The following is a 13483-nucleotide window of genomic DNA, read 5'->3' as shown; positions in this document are numbered from 1 at the left end:
GAGAGAGAGAGAGAGAGAGAGAGAGAGAGAGAGAGAGAGAGAGAGAGAGAGAGAGAGACACACACACACACACACACACACACACACACACACACACACACACACACACACACACACACCATGGGTTTCCGGGCTGTGTTGTGCTGTTTCTCGTGAGCAACATTTCAACAGAGCGTTGGTCAAGGAAGATAATTTGGCAGAGCACGTTTCAGACCTGGCCCTGTTTTCATCCGCGTGGTTCACCGACAAAATGTGGATGACCAAAGTACTCGTGAGGGACATGCAATGACAGTCTGGCAGGTGGAGTGGTTCCCGACACAGGGCTGGCGTGGCGGTGCCGTGACGTGGCCAGCGCACCGCCACGCACCGCAAACCACCTGTGCCGGATTGTTGCATTACGTGTCTCTTGTGAGTGCTCTCGTCACCCACACTGTTAGTGAACCATAGTGGTGAAATTACGGCAAGGTCTGAAACACTGCCAAAGTATCATCCCTGTGTGACGCTTTGTTAAAGTTATTCCCGAGTAAGATATAACCAGGTCAACCCACACCCCAGGTCAACTGGTAACCAGGTCAACCCACACCCCAGGTCAACTGGTAACCAGGTCAGCCCACACCCCAGGTCAACTGGTAACCAGGTCAACCCACACCCCAGGTCAACTGGTAACCAGGTCAACCCACACCCCAGGTCAACTGGTAACCAGGTCAACCCACACCCCAGGTCAACTGGTACCCCTTGCATTGGTAATGCATTGTGGGATTCGCCTTTCACTCTCAGGTCACAGCGGGCACCCTGGAGCACGGACGCCTCCACTCAGTGCCTCACCCAAGCTGGTGTTCTGGCATATATTTCAGTGTTTCTGTACTCAGGAACCCTCAGGCCATCTTGTATAAAACACAAATGTGCTGATTTGCATCGACAACACACCAAACAAGCACACGAAAGACAAGCTTGTGTCAAACAGTTTAGTCAGATCACACTCCAAGGATTCTTGGCCTTTCAAACACCTATAATTCACCTCACTGCAAGCACTTAAACAAGACGTCTGGCTCTGCAGGTGCCTGCACATAAGGAATTTTGGTAATTTACTGCATGTAAATAACACACTGGGTAATATTCAAAATAGCCCGGCCTCACATTCAGCAATATTCACATTATTTCAAAGATTAACTCCTCCAAACCGCAAAAGTTTTCTTGGGTGATCCCCATAACGCAAGTCATCGAAAAATACACTTTGAAACTAAGAAAAAGTCCCACAAGGCACCCTGCTGTGAGAGCCCTTTCTTTCCAGGTTGTCACACTTGGCTGGAATTCCAGGATTCCCAAAAAATTCCAACTTCTGCTTCCCACTCCTGTGAACACCCCTGTGAACAAGATATTGGTTCATGTAGAACACCAGGCAAATCATGGAGGTGTCAAGACTACGCTCAGCACGCACACAGCGAGCAGAAACTAGAGGAAGACCGCCAAGACAGGTCGGCTGAGGGAACATCCTCGCTCTGCAGACGCCGTGATGTGCAGGCAGGAACTGTAGGCTGTTTTTGGCACGGAGTCATCCAGGGGGCGAAAGAGGTGCCAGTTAGTCATTTAGCGTCGACATATAGGGGAGAGGGGTGATGATTCGGACACTCTGTAGAAAAATATTTTTAGAAAAAAAGTTTCAAAAGTAGTGTGTAATTTTGTTGATCTCAAAAAGTTCCTCCATCATCTGGCTCTTTAGGCTGCTAATATGACGCCCGTAGCTATTTCCAGTTTTCAGCTGTAGGTGATGAAAGACAAGTTTCTGAATCGTGCGAACCATCCCCTCCCGTGGTGACGGTTCGGCCAGGGGTGGGATGGTACGGACACTCATAATGCTCGCCATAATATTAATATAACTTAAGTTTGATTGGCTAGTAAACAAGAATATATTTACTACAAGACATTTGTAGAAGCACAAAAGTATCCTCTCAATATTCATAGGAAAAACAATAAAAGGAGAACTACTACAAGAAATATCTCAAAAATGTTGGTATTATGTCTTCCTTCTCTTCTCACAAGTGTAATATCTGAATATAAATCAACCAAATTAACCTTTTTATAACCGTTGCAACACCTACAGTGTCTAGATTGATTTATATTTAATAAAAATCATGAAAAAATCAACTCTCCGAATCATCACGACTATAAAAAAAACTGTGTGGTCACACTCCTTTTCCAGCACGAGAGCCTCGGTGGGTGATCCTGTTACATGGCAACACCTTCGCCGTGCATCGCTGCGTCACCGAAATGATCTACATTTCGCTACTTGCCGTGTTTTTGAAGCGAGAGCTTACGATACAACCTGAAAATATTACATACGAGATCCAAAAAAACATAAAATCGGACTTGCATCGAAAAGAACAGCTCTGAGGGCGTGGTTGTCCCGTGTGGGCCAAGGCAACAAAGTTTTGCACATTCACACAAAATCTCGCGGCACTCTCTCCCACACACTTTACAGTAAATGCTGTGGCCGGAGCTCGTTGCTTACGTCAGTGAAAAAATATATGGCGCCATCGTTGTCGTTAAGGGACTAACCTGGTTACTTGACCAGGGGAGTGAGTTACCTGGTTACTTGACCAGGGGAGTGAGTTACCTGGTTAGTTGACCAGGGAATGAGTTACCTGGTTAGTTGACCAGGGAGTGAGTTACCTGGTTACTTGACCAGGGAGTGAGTTACCTGGTTACTTGACCAGGGAGTGAGTTACCTGGTTACTTGACCAGGGGAGTGAGTTACCTGGTTAGTTGACCAGGGAGTGAGTTACCTGGTTACTTGACCAGGGGAGTGAGTTACCTGGTTAGTTGACCAGGGAGTGAGTTACCTGGTTACTTGACCAGGGAGGGAGTGACCTGGTTACTTGACCAGGGGAGTGAGTTACCTGGTTACTTGACCAGGGGAGTGAGTTACCTGGTTAGTTGACCAGGGAGTGAGTTACCTGGTTACTTGACCAGGGAGTGAGTTACCTGGTTACTTGACCAGGGGAGTGAGTTACCTGGTTACTTGACCAGGGGAGTGAGTTACCTGGTTAGTTGACCAGGGGAGTGAGTTACCTGGTTAGTTGACCAGGGGAGTGAGTTACCTGGTTAGTTGACCAGGGAGTGAGTTACCTGGTTACTTGACCAGGGGAGTGAGTTACCTGGTTACTTGACCAGGGAGTGAGTTACCTGGTTAGTTGACCAGGGAGTGAGTTACCTGGTTACTTGACCAGGGGAGTGAGTTACCTGGTTACTTGACCAGGGAGTGAGTTACCTGGTTACTTGACCAGGGAGTGAGTTACCTGGGTTAGTTGACCAGGGAGTGAGTTACCTGGTTACTTGACCAGGGAGTGAGTTACCTGGTTAGCTGACCAGGGAGTGAGTTACCTGGTTAGTTGACCAGGGAGTGAGTTACCTGGTTAGTTGACCAGGGGAGTGAGTTACCTGGTTAGTTGACCACGGGAGTGAGTTACCTGGTTAGTTGACCAGGGGAGTGAGTTACCTGGTTAGTTGACCAAGGAGTGAGTTACCTGGTTAGTTGACCAAGGAGTGAGTTACCTGGTTAGTTGACCAAGGAGTGAGTTACCTGGTTAGTTGACCAGGGGAGTGAGTTACCTGGTTAGTTGACCAGGGAGTGAGTTACCTGGTTAGTTGACCAGGGAGTGAGTTACCTGGTTAGTTGACCAGGGAGTGAGTTACCTGGTTAGTTGACCAGGGAGTGAGTTACCTGGTTAGTTGACCAGGGAGTGAGTTACCTGGTTAGTTGACCAGGGAATGAGTTACCTGGTTAGTTGACCAGGGAGGAGTTACCTGGTTAGCTGACCAGGGAGTGAGTTACCTGGTTAGTTGACCAGGAGTGAGTTACCTGGTTAGTTGCCCAGGGAATGAGTTACCTGGTTAGTTGACCAGGGGAGTGAGTTACCTGGTTACTTGACCAGGGAGTGAGTTACCTGGTTACTTGACCAGGGGAGTGAGTTACCTGGTTAGTTGACCAGGGGAGTGAGTTAACCAGGTTAGTTGACCAGGGGAGTGAGTTAACCTGGTTAGTTGACCAGGGGAGTGAGTTACCTGGTTAGTTGACCAGGGGAGTGAGTTACCTGGTTAGTTGACCAGGGGAGTGAGTTAACCAGGTTAGTTGACCAGGGGAGTGAGTTAACCAGGTTAGTTTACCAGGGGAGTGATTTACCTGGTTAGTTGACCAGGGGAGTGAGTTACCTGGTTAGTTGACCAGGGGAGTGAGTTAACCAGGTTAGTTGACCAAGGGAGTGAGTTACCTGGTTAGTTGACCAGGGGAGTGAGTTACCTGGTTAGTTGACCAGGGGAGTGAGTTAACCAGGTTAGTTGACCAGGGGAGTGAGTTAACCTGGTTAGTTGACCAGGGGAGTGAGTTACCTGGTTACTTGACCAGGGGAGTGAGTTACCTGGTTACTTGACCAGGGGAGTGAGTTAACCAGGTTAGTTGACCAGGGGAGTGAGTTAACCAGGTTAGTTGACCAGGGGAGTGTTTTTAGCTGGTTAGTTGACCAGGGGAGTGAGTTAACCTGGTTAGTTGACCAGGGAATGAGTTACCTGGTTAGTTGACCAGGGGAGTGAGTTAACCTGGTTAGTTGACCAGGGAATGAGTTACCTGGTTAGTTGACCAGGGGAGTGAGTTAACCTGGTTAGTTGACCAGGGAATGAGTTACCTGGTTAGTTGACCAGGGAGTGAGTTACCTGGTTAGTTGACCAGGGAATGAGTTACCTGGTTAGTTGACCAGGGAATGAGTTACCTGGTTAGTTGACCAGGGGAGTGAGTTACCTGGTTAGTTGACCAGGGAATGAGTTACCTGGTTAGTTGACCAGGGGAGTGAGTTACCTGGTTAGTTGACCAGGGAATGAGTTACCTGGTTAGTTGACCAGGGGAGTGAGCTGACGGGTAGTGAGTTGACTTGGTTAGGGGTTGACCTGTAACCTGCACTTTGAAGCATTACTAACTTGTCATCATTGCTGGATAACTTATCAAGATATTCACAACATGTTGCATTCTGTTGCCTGCTGACAGCTGCCAATAAAGAAATATCTGTCCTGCTTTAAGAAAGTTTTACAGCAGAAATTACCTTTACAAACATGATCTACTGTTGAAGTGGAAGAAACTTAATGCCTGAGCCGTCACCACGGCTGCCCTGGACCCTGAATGGACGGTAAAGTTTGGGGCACAGGCTGTGGCTGTGCATGGCCCCAGTGCTCATCTCTGCCACAATGGTCCCTGAGCCTGTGGCGGGAAGAACCCGTCACCCTGGGACACATGGCCACTGGGACATAAGGGCTGCCACAGTTTAACTAACTAGGGGGTGCGTTGCTTCACTCGCTCGCTGCCTCCACCCCCAATGGACCTCCGAGCATGCCTCCACACATCTCCCCTTTCCATTCTAAGCCCCTCCGGCCTGTGTAGATATCGACAACGCCATATACCTGTACTGAGCGAGTCCACAACACCGTGGGCCAGGCCAGTCCCTGGAGTGCCTTCCTGGCAAGACCCACCATTGTTATGCCCTCATAAGCATCAAGATATAATTGTCAAAGTACAAATGTTATAAACGAGCCCTGAAGGAAAACTTGCTCATAAATAAAGGACAATTTTAAACGTGCTTACCCAAAGTGGAGTGCGACAAAGTGATCTCTGTGGCCAGTACCAGCTTGAGGTCACTCTAGGAGGACATGCTTGTTGTCAGTGTCATCACCATCACTGCAATAGACACACTACAATTAGAAATGCTTAGATACCTGCCCTGCATCCATATCCACACTTGTCCAAAAGGCAAAACTCTTCACTGTGGAACAATTTTTGTTCAAAACATTTCAGCATTGATGGTTGACTTTACGGCTGTTTGGGAGCAAGACTAAGTATGATCATGAAATTCACTGTTAGATCTTCATGAGAAAGGAAGCTGCAAATAACAAAAGCCATAATATACTGTGAACTAGTTTATTCCGAGTGTGGGAATGTTAGAGGACGACCTCCAGTGAAGTGGAGGGACAGGGTGCAGGAGTATGTGAGGGAGAGGGGGAAAGATCCTTGAGGAACTTTGAGCAGGCAAGGAGGGAGTGTCTGGATAGAGAGAGATGGAGACTTCTGCCGTGGCCATCCCCTGGTGGGAGCTCCTAGGAGCAGGCGTCAAAGATGAATGAATGAATGGAAAGAAAATCATGACCAAAACAATATTACAATGCCAGCATGGGCGCTAGCATCATTTCCAACACCCAGGGATTCCTGGGAGGCATTTTACACAAAGGGTAACTAAGTCAAGGAGTGACATGTTCGATAATTTCTGAGATAAGACGAATTTTTTTTTTTTGGGGGGGGGGGGGGGGATACTGTAAGTACATGTCATTATTTGTAAACTAGGAACTTTTTGTCCAATATAGGGATTTTTCAGCACGAGTCTTGGGAATTACTGATTTGCCTTTGTGGGAGCCCTGGGGCAGGGAGAAGCACGGGCCAGTGAGGAGACGAGCAGCACTACAGCAAGGAGGGCAGCCAGGGAGGAGACACAAACCCTGAGATACAGGCAGACAGTGAGAGGCAGAGAGTGAGACTGACGAGCGGTGAAGGACGCACGTTGAGAGGTGGGCGTGACCGTCCATCACAGCCCTGTGCACACCACTGCAAGCACGGCAGAGGCGAGGCAAGGCACAGCAGAGCTCAGCAAGGCGAGGCGAAACAAAAGCACGGCAGAAGCAGCCTCTTCAACAATGCCATAAACCAGCCATGCCGTCATAACCACCCAACCACGGCCTCTTCAACCACGCCTCAGCTCGTAAACCACCCAACCACGGCCTCTTCAACCACGCCTCAGCTCGTAAACCACCCAACCACGGCCTCTTCAACCACGCCTCAGCTCGTAAACCACCCAACCACGCCTCGTCAACAACGCTGCTCCAGTTACCGGCCCTGGCCTTCTCCACTTCTGCTGGCGCCTCAATCGCCCCAGTGCCTCCTCCATCCTGCACCAGTCAGCACTTCAACACAGATAAGCATCCAAATGTTCCCCAATCTCCCTGATAGTTAGTTAGGTTCAATAATATGCCGTTATGTATGTATTCATTTAAAATTGTCACTCCGCTAACCGCCCAGGGGCTGTAACTATATTTATACATAAGAAAAGTTATTAAGTTGCTGTAAGTGGTTTAATTTCAAGCCTGTCAACCTGCCATTTGGGCATTACTGAACACACCCCCACACACGCACGTTATCACCACCTCCCCCTTAACTAAACATTGTCTCAGAGTGGTTCACACGGGAATCCACCCACCTTCCAGCATTACCGCGCTAAAACCCAGAACGAGTGTTCACTTGTCTTGAGGCTTGTCTCAACATCATTGACAACCGCTCGGAAATAGCCAGACGACCACCCGGCTACCACATTACCATCTAAACAGTGGCCGTCAGGAGGAATGTAGCGTTGGCTTCAAAAAAAAGACGTTACACATTCATGAACTTTTCACTGAAAAATACCTTCTTGGCGTAACTGTGCACAGCACTCTTCTAAGGTTATGCAACAGTAACATGAGCCAGTGCTGCACAGGGCAGCCCAGGGGCTGTAACTATATTTATACATAAGAAAAGTTATTAAGTTGCTGTAAGTGGTTTAATTTCAAGCCTGTCAACCTGCCATTTGGGCATTACTGAACACACCCCCACACACGCACGTTATCACCACCTCCCCCTTAACTAAACATTGTCTCAGAGTGGTTCACACGGGAATCCACCCACCTTCCAGCATTACCGCGCTAAAACCCAGAACGAGTGTTCACTTGTCTTGAGGCTTGTCTCAACATCATTGACAACCGCTCGGAAATAGCCAGACGACCACCCGGCTACCACATTACCATCTAAACAGTGGCCGTCAGGAGGAATGTAGCGTTGGCTTCAAAAAAAAGACGTTACACATTCATGAACTTTTCACTGAAAAATACCTTCTTGGCGTAACTGTGCACAGCACTCTTCTAAGGTTATTAGGGGAGGGCAAGTCTGGGGCATCTTCAACACAAGATGGCCAGAAACTTATGGCATGAATTAAACAAGAGAGACCTCCCTTTGTTAGATCATAAGTCTCATTACTGAGGAAGCATATATGACTCTTCTGAGTCAAGACGTGTGGTAACTGTTCGGGGTTTTGTTAGGTTAGGTTAAGTAGAGAGAATTTTCAAACACATGATAGGCGGCAAATTATGGCATAAATTAACAAAGGATGAACTCATTATGCTATACAGAAAGTCTCATTACTGTGGAAGCATATATGTTTTTTCTGAGTCAAGACGTGTGGTAACTGTTTGGGGTTTTGTTGGGTTGGTTAAGTTAAGGAAACTTTTAAGCACATGATATCCACAAAGCTATAGCATAAATCAACAAAGAAAGCCTTCACTTTGTTGTGTAGAAAGCCTCCTTAGTAAGGAAGCATAGATGAGTTTTTCTGAGTCATGATGTACAGTATAACTTTTGTGGTTTTGCTAGGTCAGATCAAGTTTATGGCAGCTTCAAACACATGACAGCCAACAACTTGTAGCATAAATCACAAGGAAAGACCTCACCTTGTTATATTGAAAGTCTTATGAAGGAAGCATATATGATTTTTCTGAGGACAGACATGTAATAACTGTTCAAAGTTTTGTTAGGTTAGGTTAGGTTTAGGGCATCTTAGAGCACATGATGGGCTTATGGCATAGAGTAACACAGAATGACCTCACTCACTCAGATAATCACGTCTCATTCGTAAGGAAGCATATACGATTTTTCAGAGTAACTTTGTGGTAACAGTTTGTGGTTTTGTTAGGTTAGGTTATTGTTAGGGCATCTTCTAACACATGAGATAGAAAATTATGGTATAAATCAACAAGGAATGACCTCACTTTGTTGTATAGAAAGTCTCATTAGTAAGGAAGCATAGACGAATTTTCTTAGTCAAGACCTATAGTAACTGTTTGGGGTTTGTTAGGTTAAGTTTAGGGTACCTTCAAACACATGATAGCCAGCACCTTATGGTATAAATCAACAAAGAAGGCCTTCACTTTGATGCATAGAAAGTCTCATTAGTAGGGATTCAATGGACAGTATGATGATGCTGGTTAACTCTTGCATAAGGGACAGCACAGGGATGGAGGAATGAAGATGCTGGTTAACTCTTGCATAAGGGACAGCACAGGGATGAAGGAATGAAGATGCTGGTTAACTCTTGCATAAGGGACAGCACAGGGATGGAGGAATGAAGATGCTGGTTAACTCTTGCATAAGGGACAGCACAGGGATGAAGGAATGAAGATGCTGGTTAACTCTTGCATAAGGGACAGCACAGGGATGAAGGAATGAAGATGTTGGTTAACTCTTGCATAAGGGATTTGGACAGCACAGGGATGAAGGAATGAAGATGCTGGTTACCTCTTGCATAAGGTATTTGGACAGCACAGGGACGAAGGAATGAAGATGCTGGTTACCTCTTGCATAAGGGATTTGGACAGCACAGGGACGAAGGAATGAAGATGCTGGTTAACTCTTGCATAAGGGATTTGGACAGCACAGGGACGAAGGAATGAAGATGCTGGTTACCTCTTGCATAAGGGATTTGGACAGCACAGGGACGAAGGAATGAAGATGCTGGTTAACTCTTGCATAAGGGATTTGGACAGCACAGGGATGGAGGAATGAAGATGCTGGTTAACTCTTGCATAAGGGACAGCACAGGGATGGAGGAATGAAGATGCTGGTTACCTCTTGCATAAGGGATTTGGACAGCACAGGGACGAAGGAATGAAGATGCTGGTTAACTCTTGCATAAGGGATTTGGACAGCACAGGGATGGAGGAATGAAGATGCTGGTTAACTCTTGCATAAGGGACAGCACAGGGATGGAGGAATGAAGATGCTGGTTAACTCTTGCATAAGGGATTTGGACAACACAGGGATGAAGGAATGAAGATGCTGGTTAACTCTTGCATAAGGGACAGCACAGGGATGAAGGAATGAAGATGCTGGTTAACTCTTGCATAAGGGATTTGGACAACACAGGGACGAAGGAATGAAGATGCTGGTTAACTCTTGCATAAGGGACAGCACAGGGATGAAGGAATGAAGATGCTGGTTAACTCTTGCATAAGGGACAGCACAGGGATGAAGGAATGAAGATGCTGGTTACCTCTTGCATAAGGGACAGCACAGGGATGAAGGAATGAAGATGCTGGTTAACTCTTGCATAAGGGATTTGGACAGCACAGGGATGAAGGAATGAAGATGCTGGTTACCTCTTGCATAAGGGATTTGGACAGCACAGGGATGAAGGAATGAAGATGCTGGTTACCTCTTGCATAAGGGACAGCACAGGGATGAAGGAATGAAGATGCTGGTTAACTCTTGCATAAGGGATTTGGACAGCACAGGGACGAAGGAATGAAGATGCTGGTTAACTCTTGCATAAGGGACAGCACAGGGATGAAGGAATGAAGATGCTGGTTACCTCTTGCATAAGGGATTTGGACAGCACAGGGATGAAGGAATGAAGATGCTGGTTAACTCTTGCATAAGGGACAGCACAGGGATGAAGGAATGAAGATGCTGGTTAACACTTGCATAAGGACAGCACAGGATGAAGGAATGAAGATGCTGGTTACCTCTTGCATAAGGGATTTGGACAGCACAGGGATGAAGGAATGAAGATGCTGGTTAACTCTTGCATAAGGGACAGCACAGGGATGAAGGAATGAAGATGCTGGTTAACTCTTGCATAAGGGACAGCACAGGGATGAAGGAATGAAGATGCTGGTTAACCCTAGAACAGTATCGCTGGGCCCGGGCAGACCCAAGCTGTCTCTACTTTTTGATATTCAAGCTCTTTTATCAAAGTGGTAGCCACATGCGAGTTGTGGGTCTGGTTGAAGCCATTTGACACTCGGAGCTTGATGAAGGGATATGCCATCTTCACTGTGCACGCTCCTGACACAAGGTAGGAGGTAGTGTGGGTCCGGTCGGACCCACAGATTCCAACCATGTGATTCTTACTCATGACACTCCATACAGAAAAAGTCATTATTATAGTACATGGAAATATGAGACGTAGAGGCACTAATTCAAGTTTGTGTGTTTAGTAGGCTATTAGTCTTTCTTCAAAGTGTTGTTATCATCTACATATCTGTAAGTATTATATTTTGTTTAGTTTTAGACAGAGAGGGAAATGTCGAGAAAAAACGATAACGTGTCACACTGTACTGAGCAAAAAGCCATCGCACAGATCTTAGCAGAGGACACCATCAGTTTATGTGATGATGTCACTATCAAACAATTTATTGTGAAAGTGAAGATACTGCCAGCCAAGCTGAGATCACATCCATAGTGCCCACACCTGCCAGATGCCCTGCTGATAAGGCCCCTGCTGACTGCCGTGGCAATGTGCCAAAAGTTGTAGTTGGCATCGACGCACCATGAATGTTACTGTGACACCACAGGAACACCCCAAGACTCACTACAGGAAAAGATAACACATCACCTGTTGCCGGCCCTTTAGGCTTCTCCACGGCACCTCGCCATTCCAAACGCAAATTGATCTTTATAATGAAGCATTTTCTTCATGAATATAGATATTCTCTCAAAATACAAACTATTATGCAAATATACGTGTTACATGTATGCATGTGACTTTATAAATATAGAATGTCCTAAATTAGAGGTAGAATACTTGGCCACATTCATTTGTTCCAGGCACGTCACTTTTCTGATGCAGAAGGACTTGCCATTGTTCTTCATGAAGGCCATCCAGCCAAGAAAGAGGAATTTTACTTACAATTTATTTTCCTGTCATATGGTTACCTATTATTTTTTACATTTTTTATTAATTTACTCACAAAAAATAGGTGTAGAGATAAACTTTAATTTAAATACTGTGATTGTATTCAGGAATGTCTATTTTAGAGATTTGTAGCTTTGGAGGTCAAGATATGATTTTTGTATTTTCTTCAATATATTCTACAGTGGGGACCCACGTTATGTGTTAGTTAAGCGTTACAGTTCTACAGTTAACTCTGGCATAAGGGATTTGGACAGCACAGGGATGAAGGAATGAAGATGCTGCTCAACTTTTGCATAAGGGATTTGGACAGCACAGGGATGAAGGAATGAAGATGCTGCTCAACTTTTGCATAAGGGATTTGGACAGCACAGGGATGAAGGAATGAAGATGCTGCTCAACTTTTGCATAAGGGATTTGGACAGCACAGGGATGAAGGAATGAAGATGCTGCTCAACTTTTGCATAAGGGATTTGGACACCTCAGGGATGAAGGAATGAAGATGCTGCTCAACTTTTGCATAAGGGATTTGGACACCACAGGGATGAAGGAATGAAGATGCTGCTTAACTTTTGCATAAGGGATTTGGACACCACAGGGATGAAGGAATGAAGATGCTGCTCAACTTTTGCATAAGGGATTTGGACACCACAGGGATGAAGGAATGAAGATCATGGTTAACTCTTGCATAAACCCCCTAAACCTGTCAACAGTGGTGTTCCACAGGGCTCTGTCCTATCACCCACTCTCTTCCTGTTATTCATCAATGATCTTCTTTCCATAACAAACTGTCCTGTCCACTCATACGCTGATGACTCAACTCTGCATTATTCAACTTCTTTCAACAGAAGACCATCACAACAGGTAGTACATGACTCCAGACTGGAGGCTGCAGAACGCTTAACCTCAGACCTTGCTATCATATCCGATTGGGGCAGAAGGAACCTTGTGTCCTTCAATGCCTCAAAAACTCAATTTCTCCACCTATCAACTCGACACAATCTTCCAAACACCTATCCCCTATTCTTCGACAACACTCAGCTGTCACCTTCTTCAACACTAAACATCCTCGGTCTATCCTTAACTCAAAATCTTCACTGGAAACTTCACATCTACTCTCTCAATAAATCAGCTTCCTCGAGGTTGGGCATTCTGTATCGTCTCCGCCAGTTGTTTTCCCCCACACAGTTGCTGTCCATATACAGGGGCCTTGTCTGCCCTCGTATGGACTATGCATCTCATGTGTGGGGGGGCTCCACTCACACAGCTCTTCTGGATAGAGTGGAGGCTAAGGCTCTTCGTCTCATCAGCTCTCCTCCTCTTACTGATAGCCTTCTACCTCTTAAATTCCGTCGCGATGTTGCCTCTCTTTACATCTTCTATCGATATTTTCACGCTGACTGCTCCTCTGAACTTGCTAACTGCATGCCTCTCCCCCTCTTGATCAAGCTCATCCCTATACTGTCCAAACCCCTTATGCAAGAGTTAACCAGCATCTTCACTCTTTCATCCCTCACGCTTGTAAACTCTGGAACAATCTTCCTTCCTCTGTATTTCCTCCTGCCTACGACTTGAACTCTTTCAAGAGGAGGGTATCAGGACACCTCTCCTCCTGATATTGATTTCTCTTTTTGGCCACTCCTATGTACTCTATTCAGGAGCAGTAAGTGTTTTTTTCA

The 13483-nt window shown here is 46.1% G+C and overlaps 1 long non-coding RNA gene across 1 annotated transcript in view; it reads right to left on the bottom strand.

Annotated features, from left to right (window-relative positions):
- Window positions 1–5696, bottom strand: part of LOC126992113 (uncharacterized) — a 7115-nt gene extending 1419 nt beyond the window's left edge. Inside the window, exon 1 of the long non-coding RNA XR_007746221.1 lies at window positions 5627–5696. This is a non-coding gene — a long non-coding RNA (uncharacterized LOC126992113). The remainder of the gene's footprint in view (window positions 1–5626) is intronic.
- Between the last annotated feature and the right edge of the window lie 7787 nt (window positions 5697–13483).

Source organism: Eriocheir sinensis, unplaced genomic scaffold (genome assembly GCF_024679095.1).
Source record: "Eriocheir sinensis breed Jianghai 21 unplaced genomic scaffold, ASM2467909v1 Scaffold400, whole genome shotgun sequence".
Lineage (NCBI taxonomy): Eukaryota > Metazoa > Arthropoda > Malacostraca > Decapoda > Varunidae > Eriocheir > Eriocheir sinensis.
Note: the sequence above shows the minus strand (reverse complement) of the source record. Positions and strands in the feature narration are given on the sequence as shown.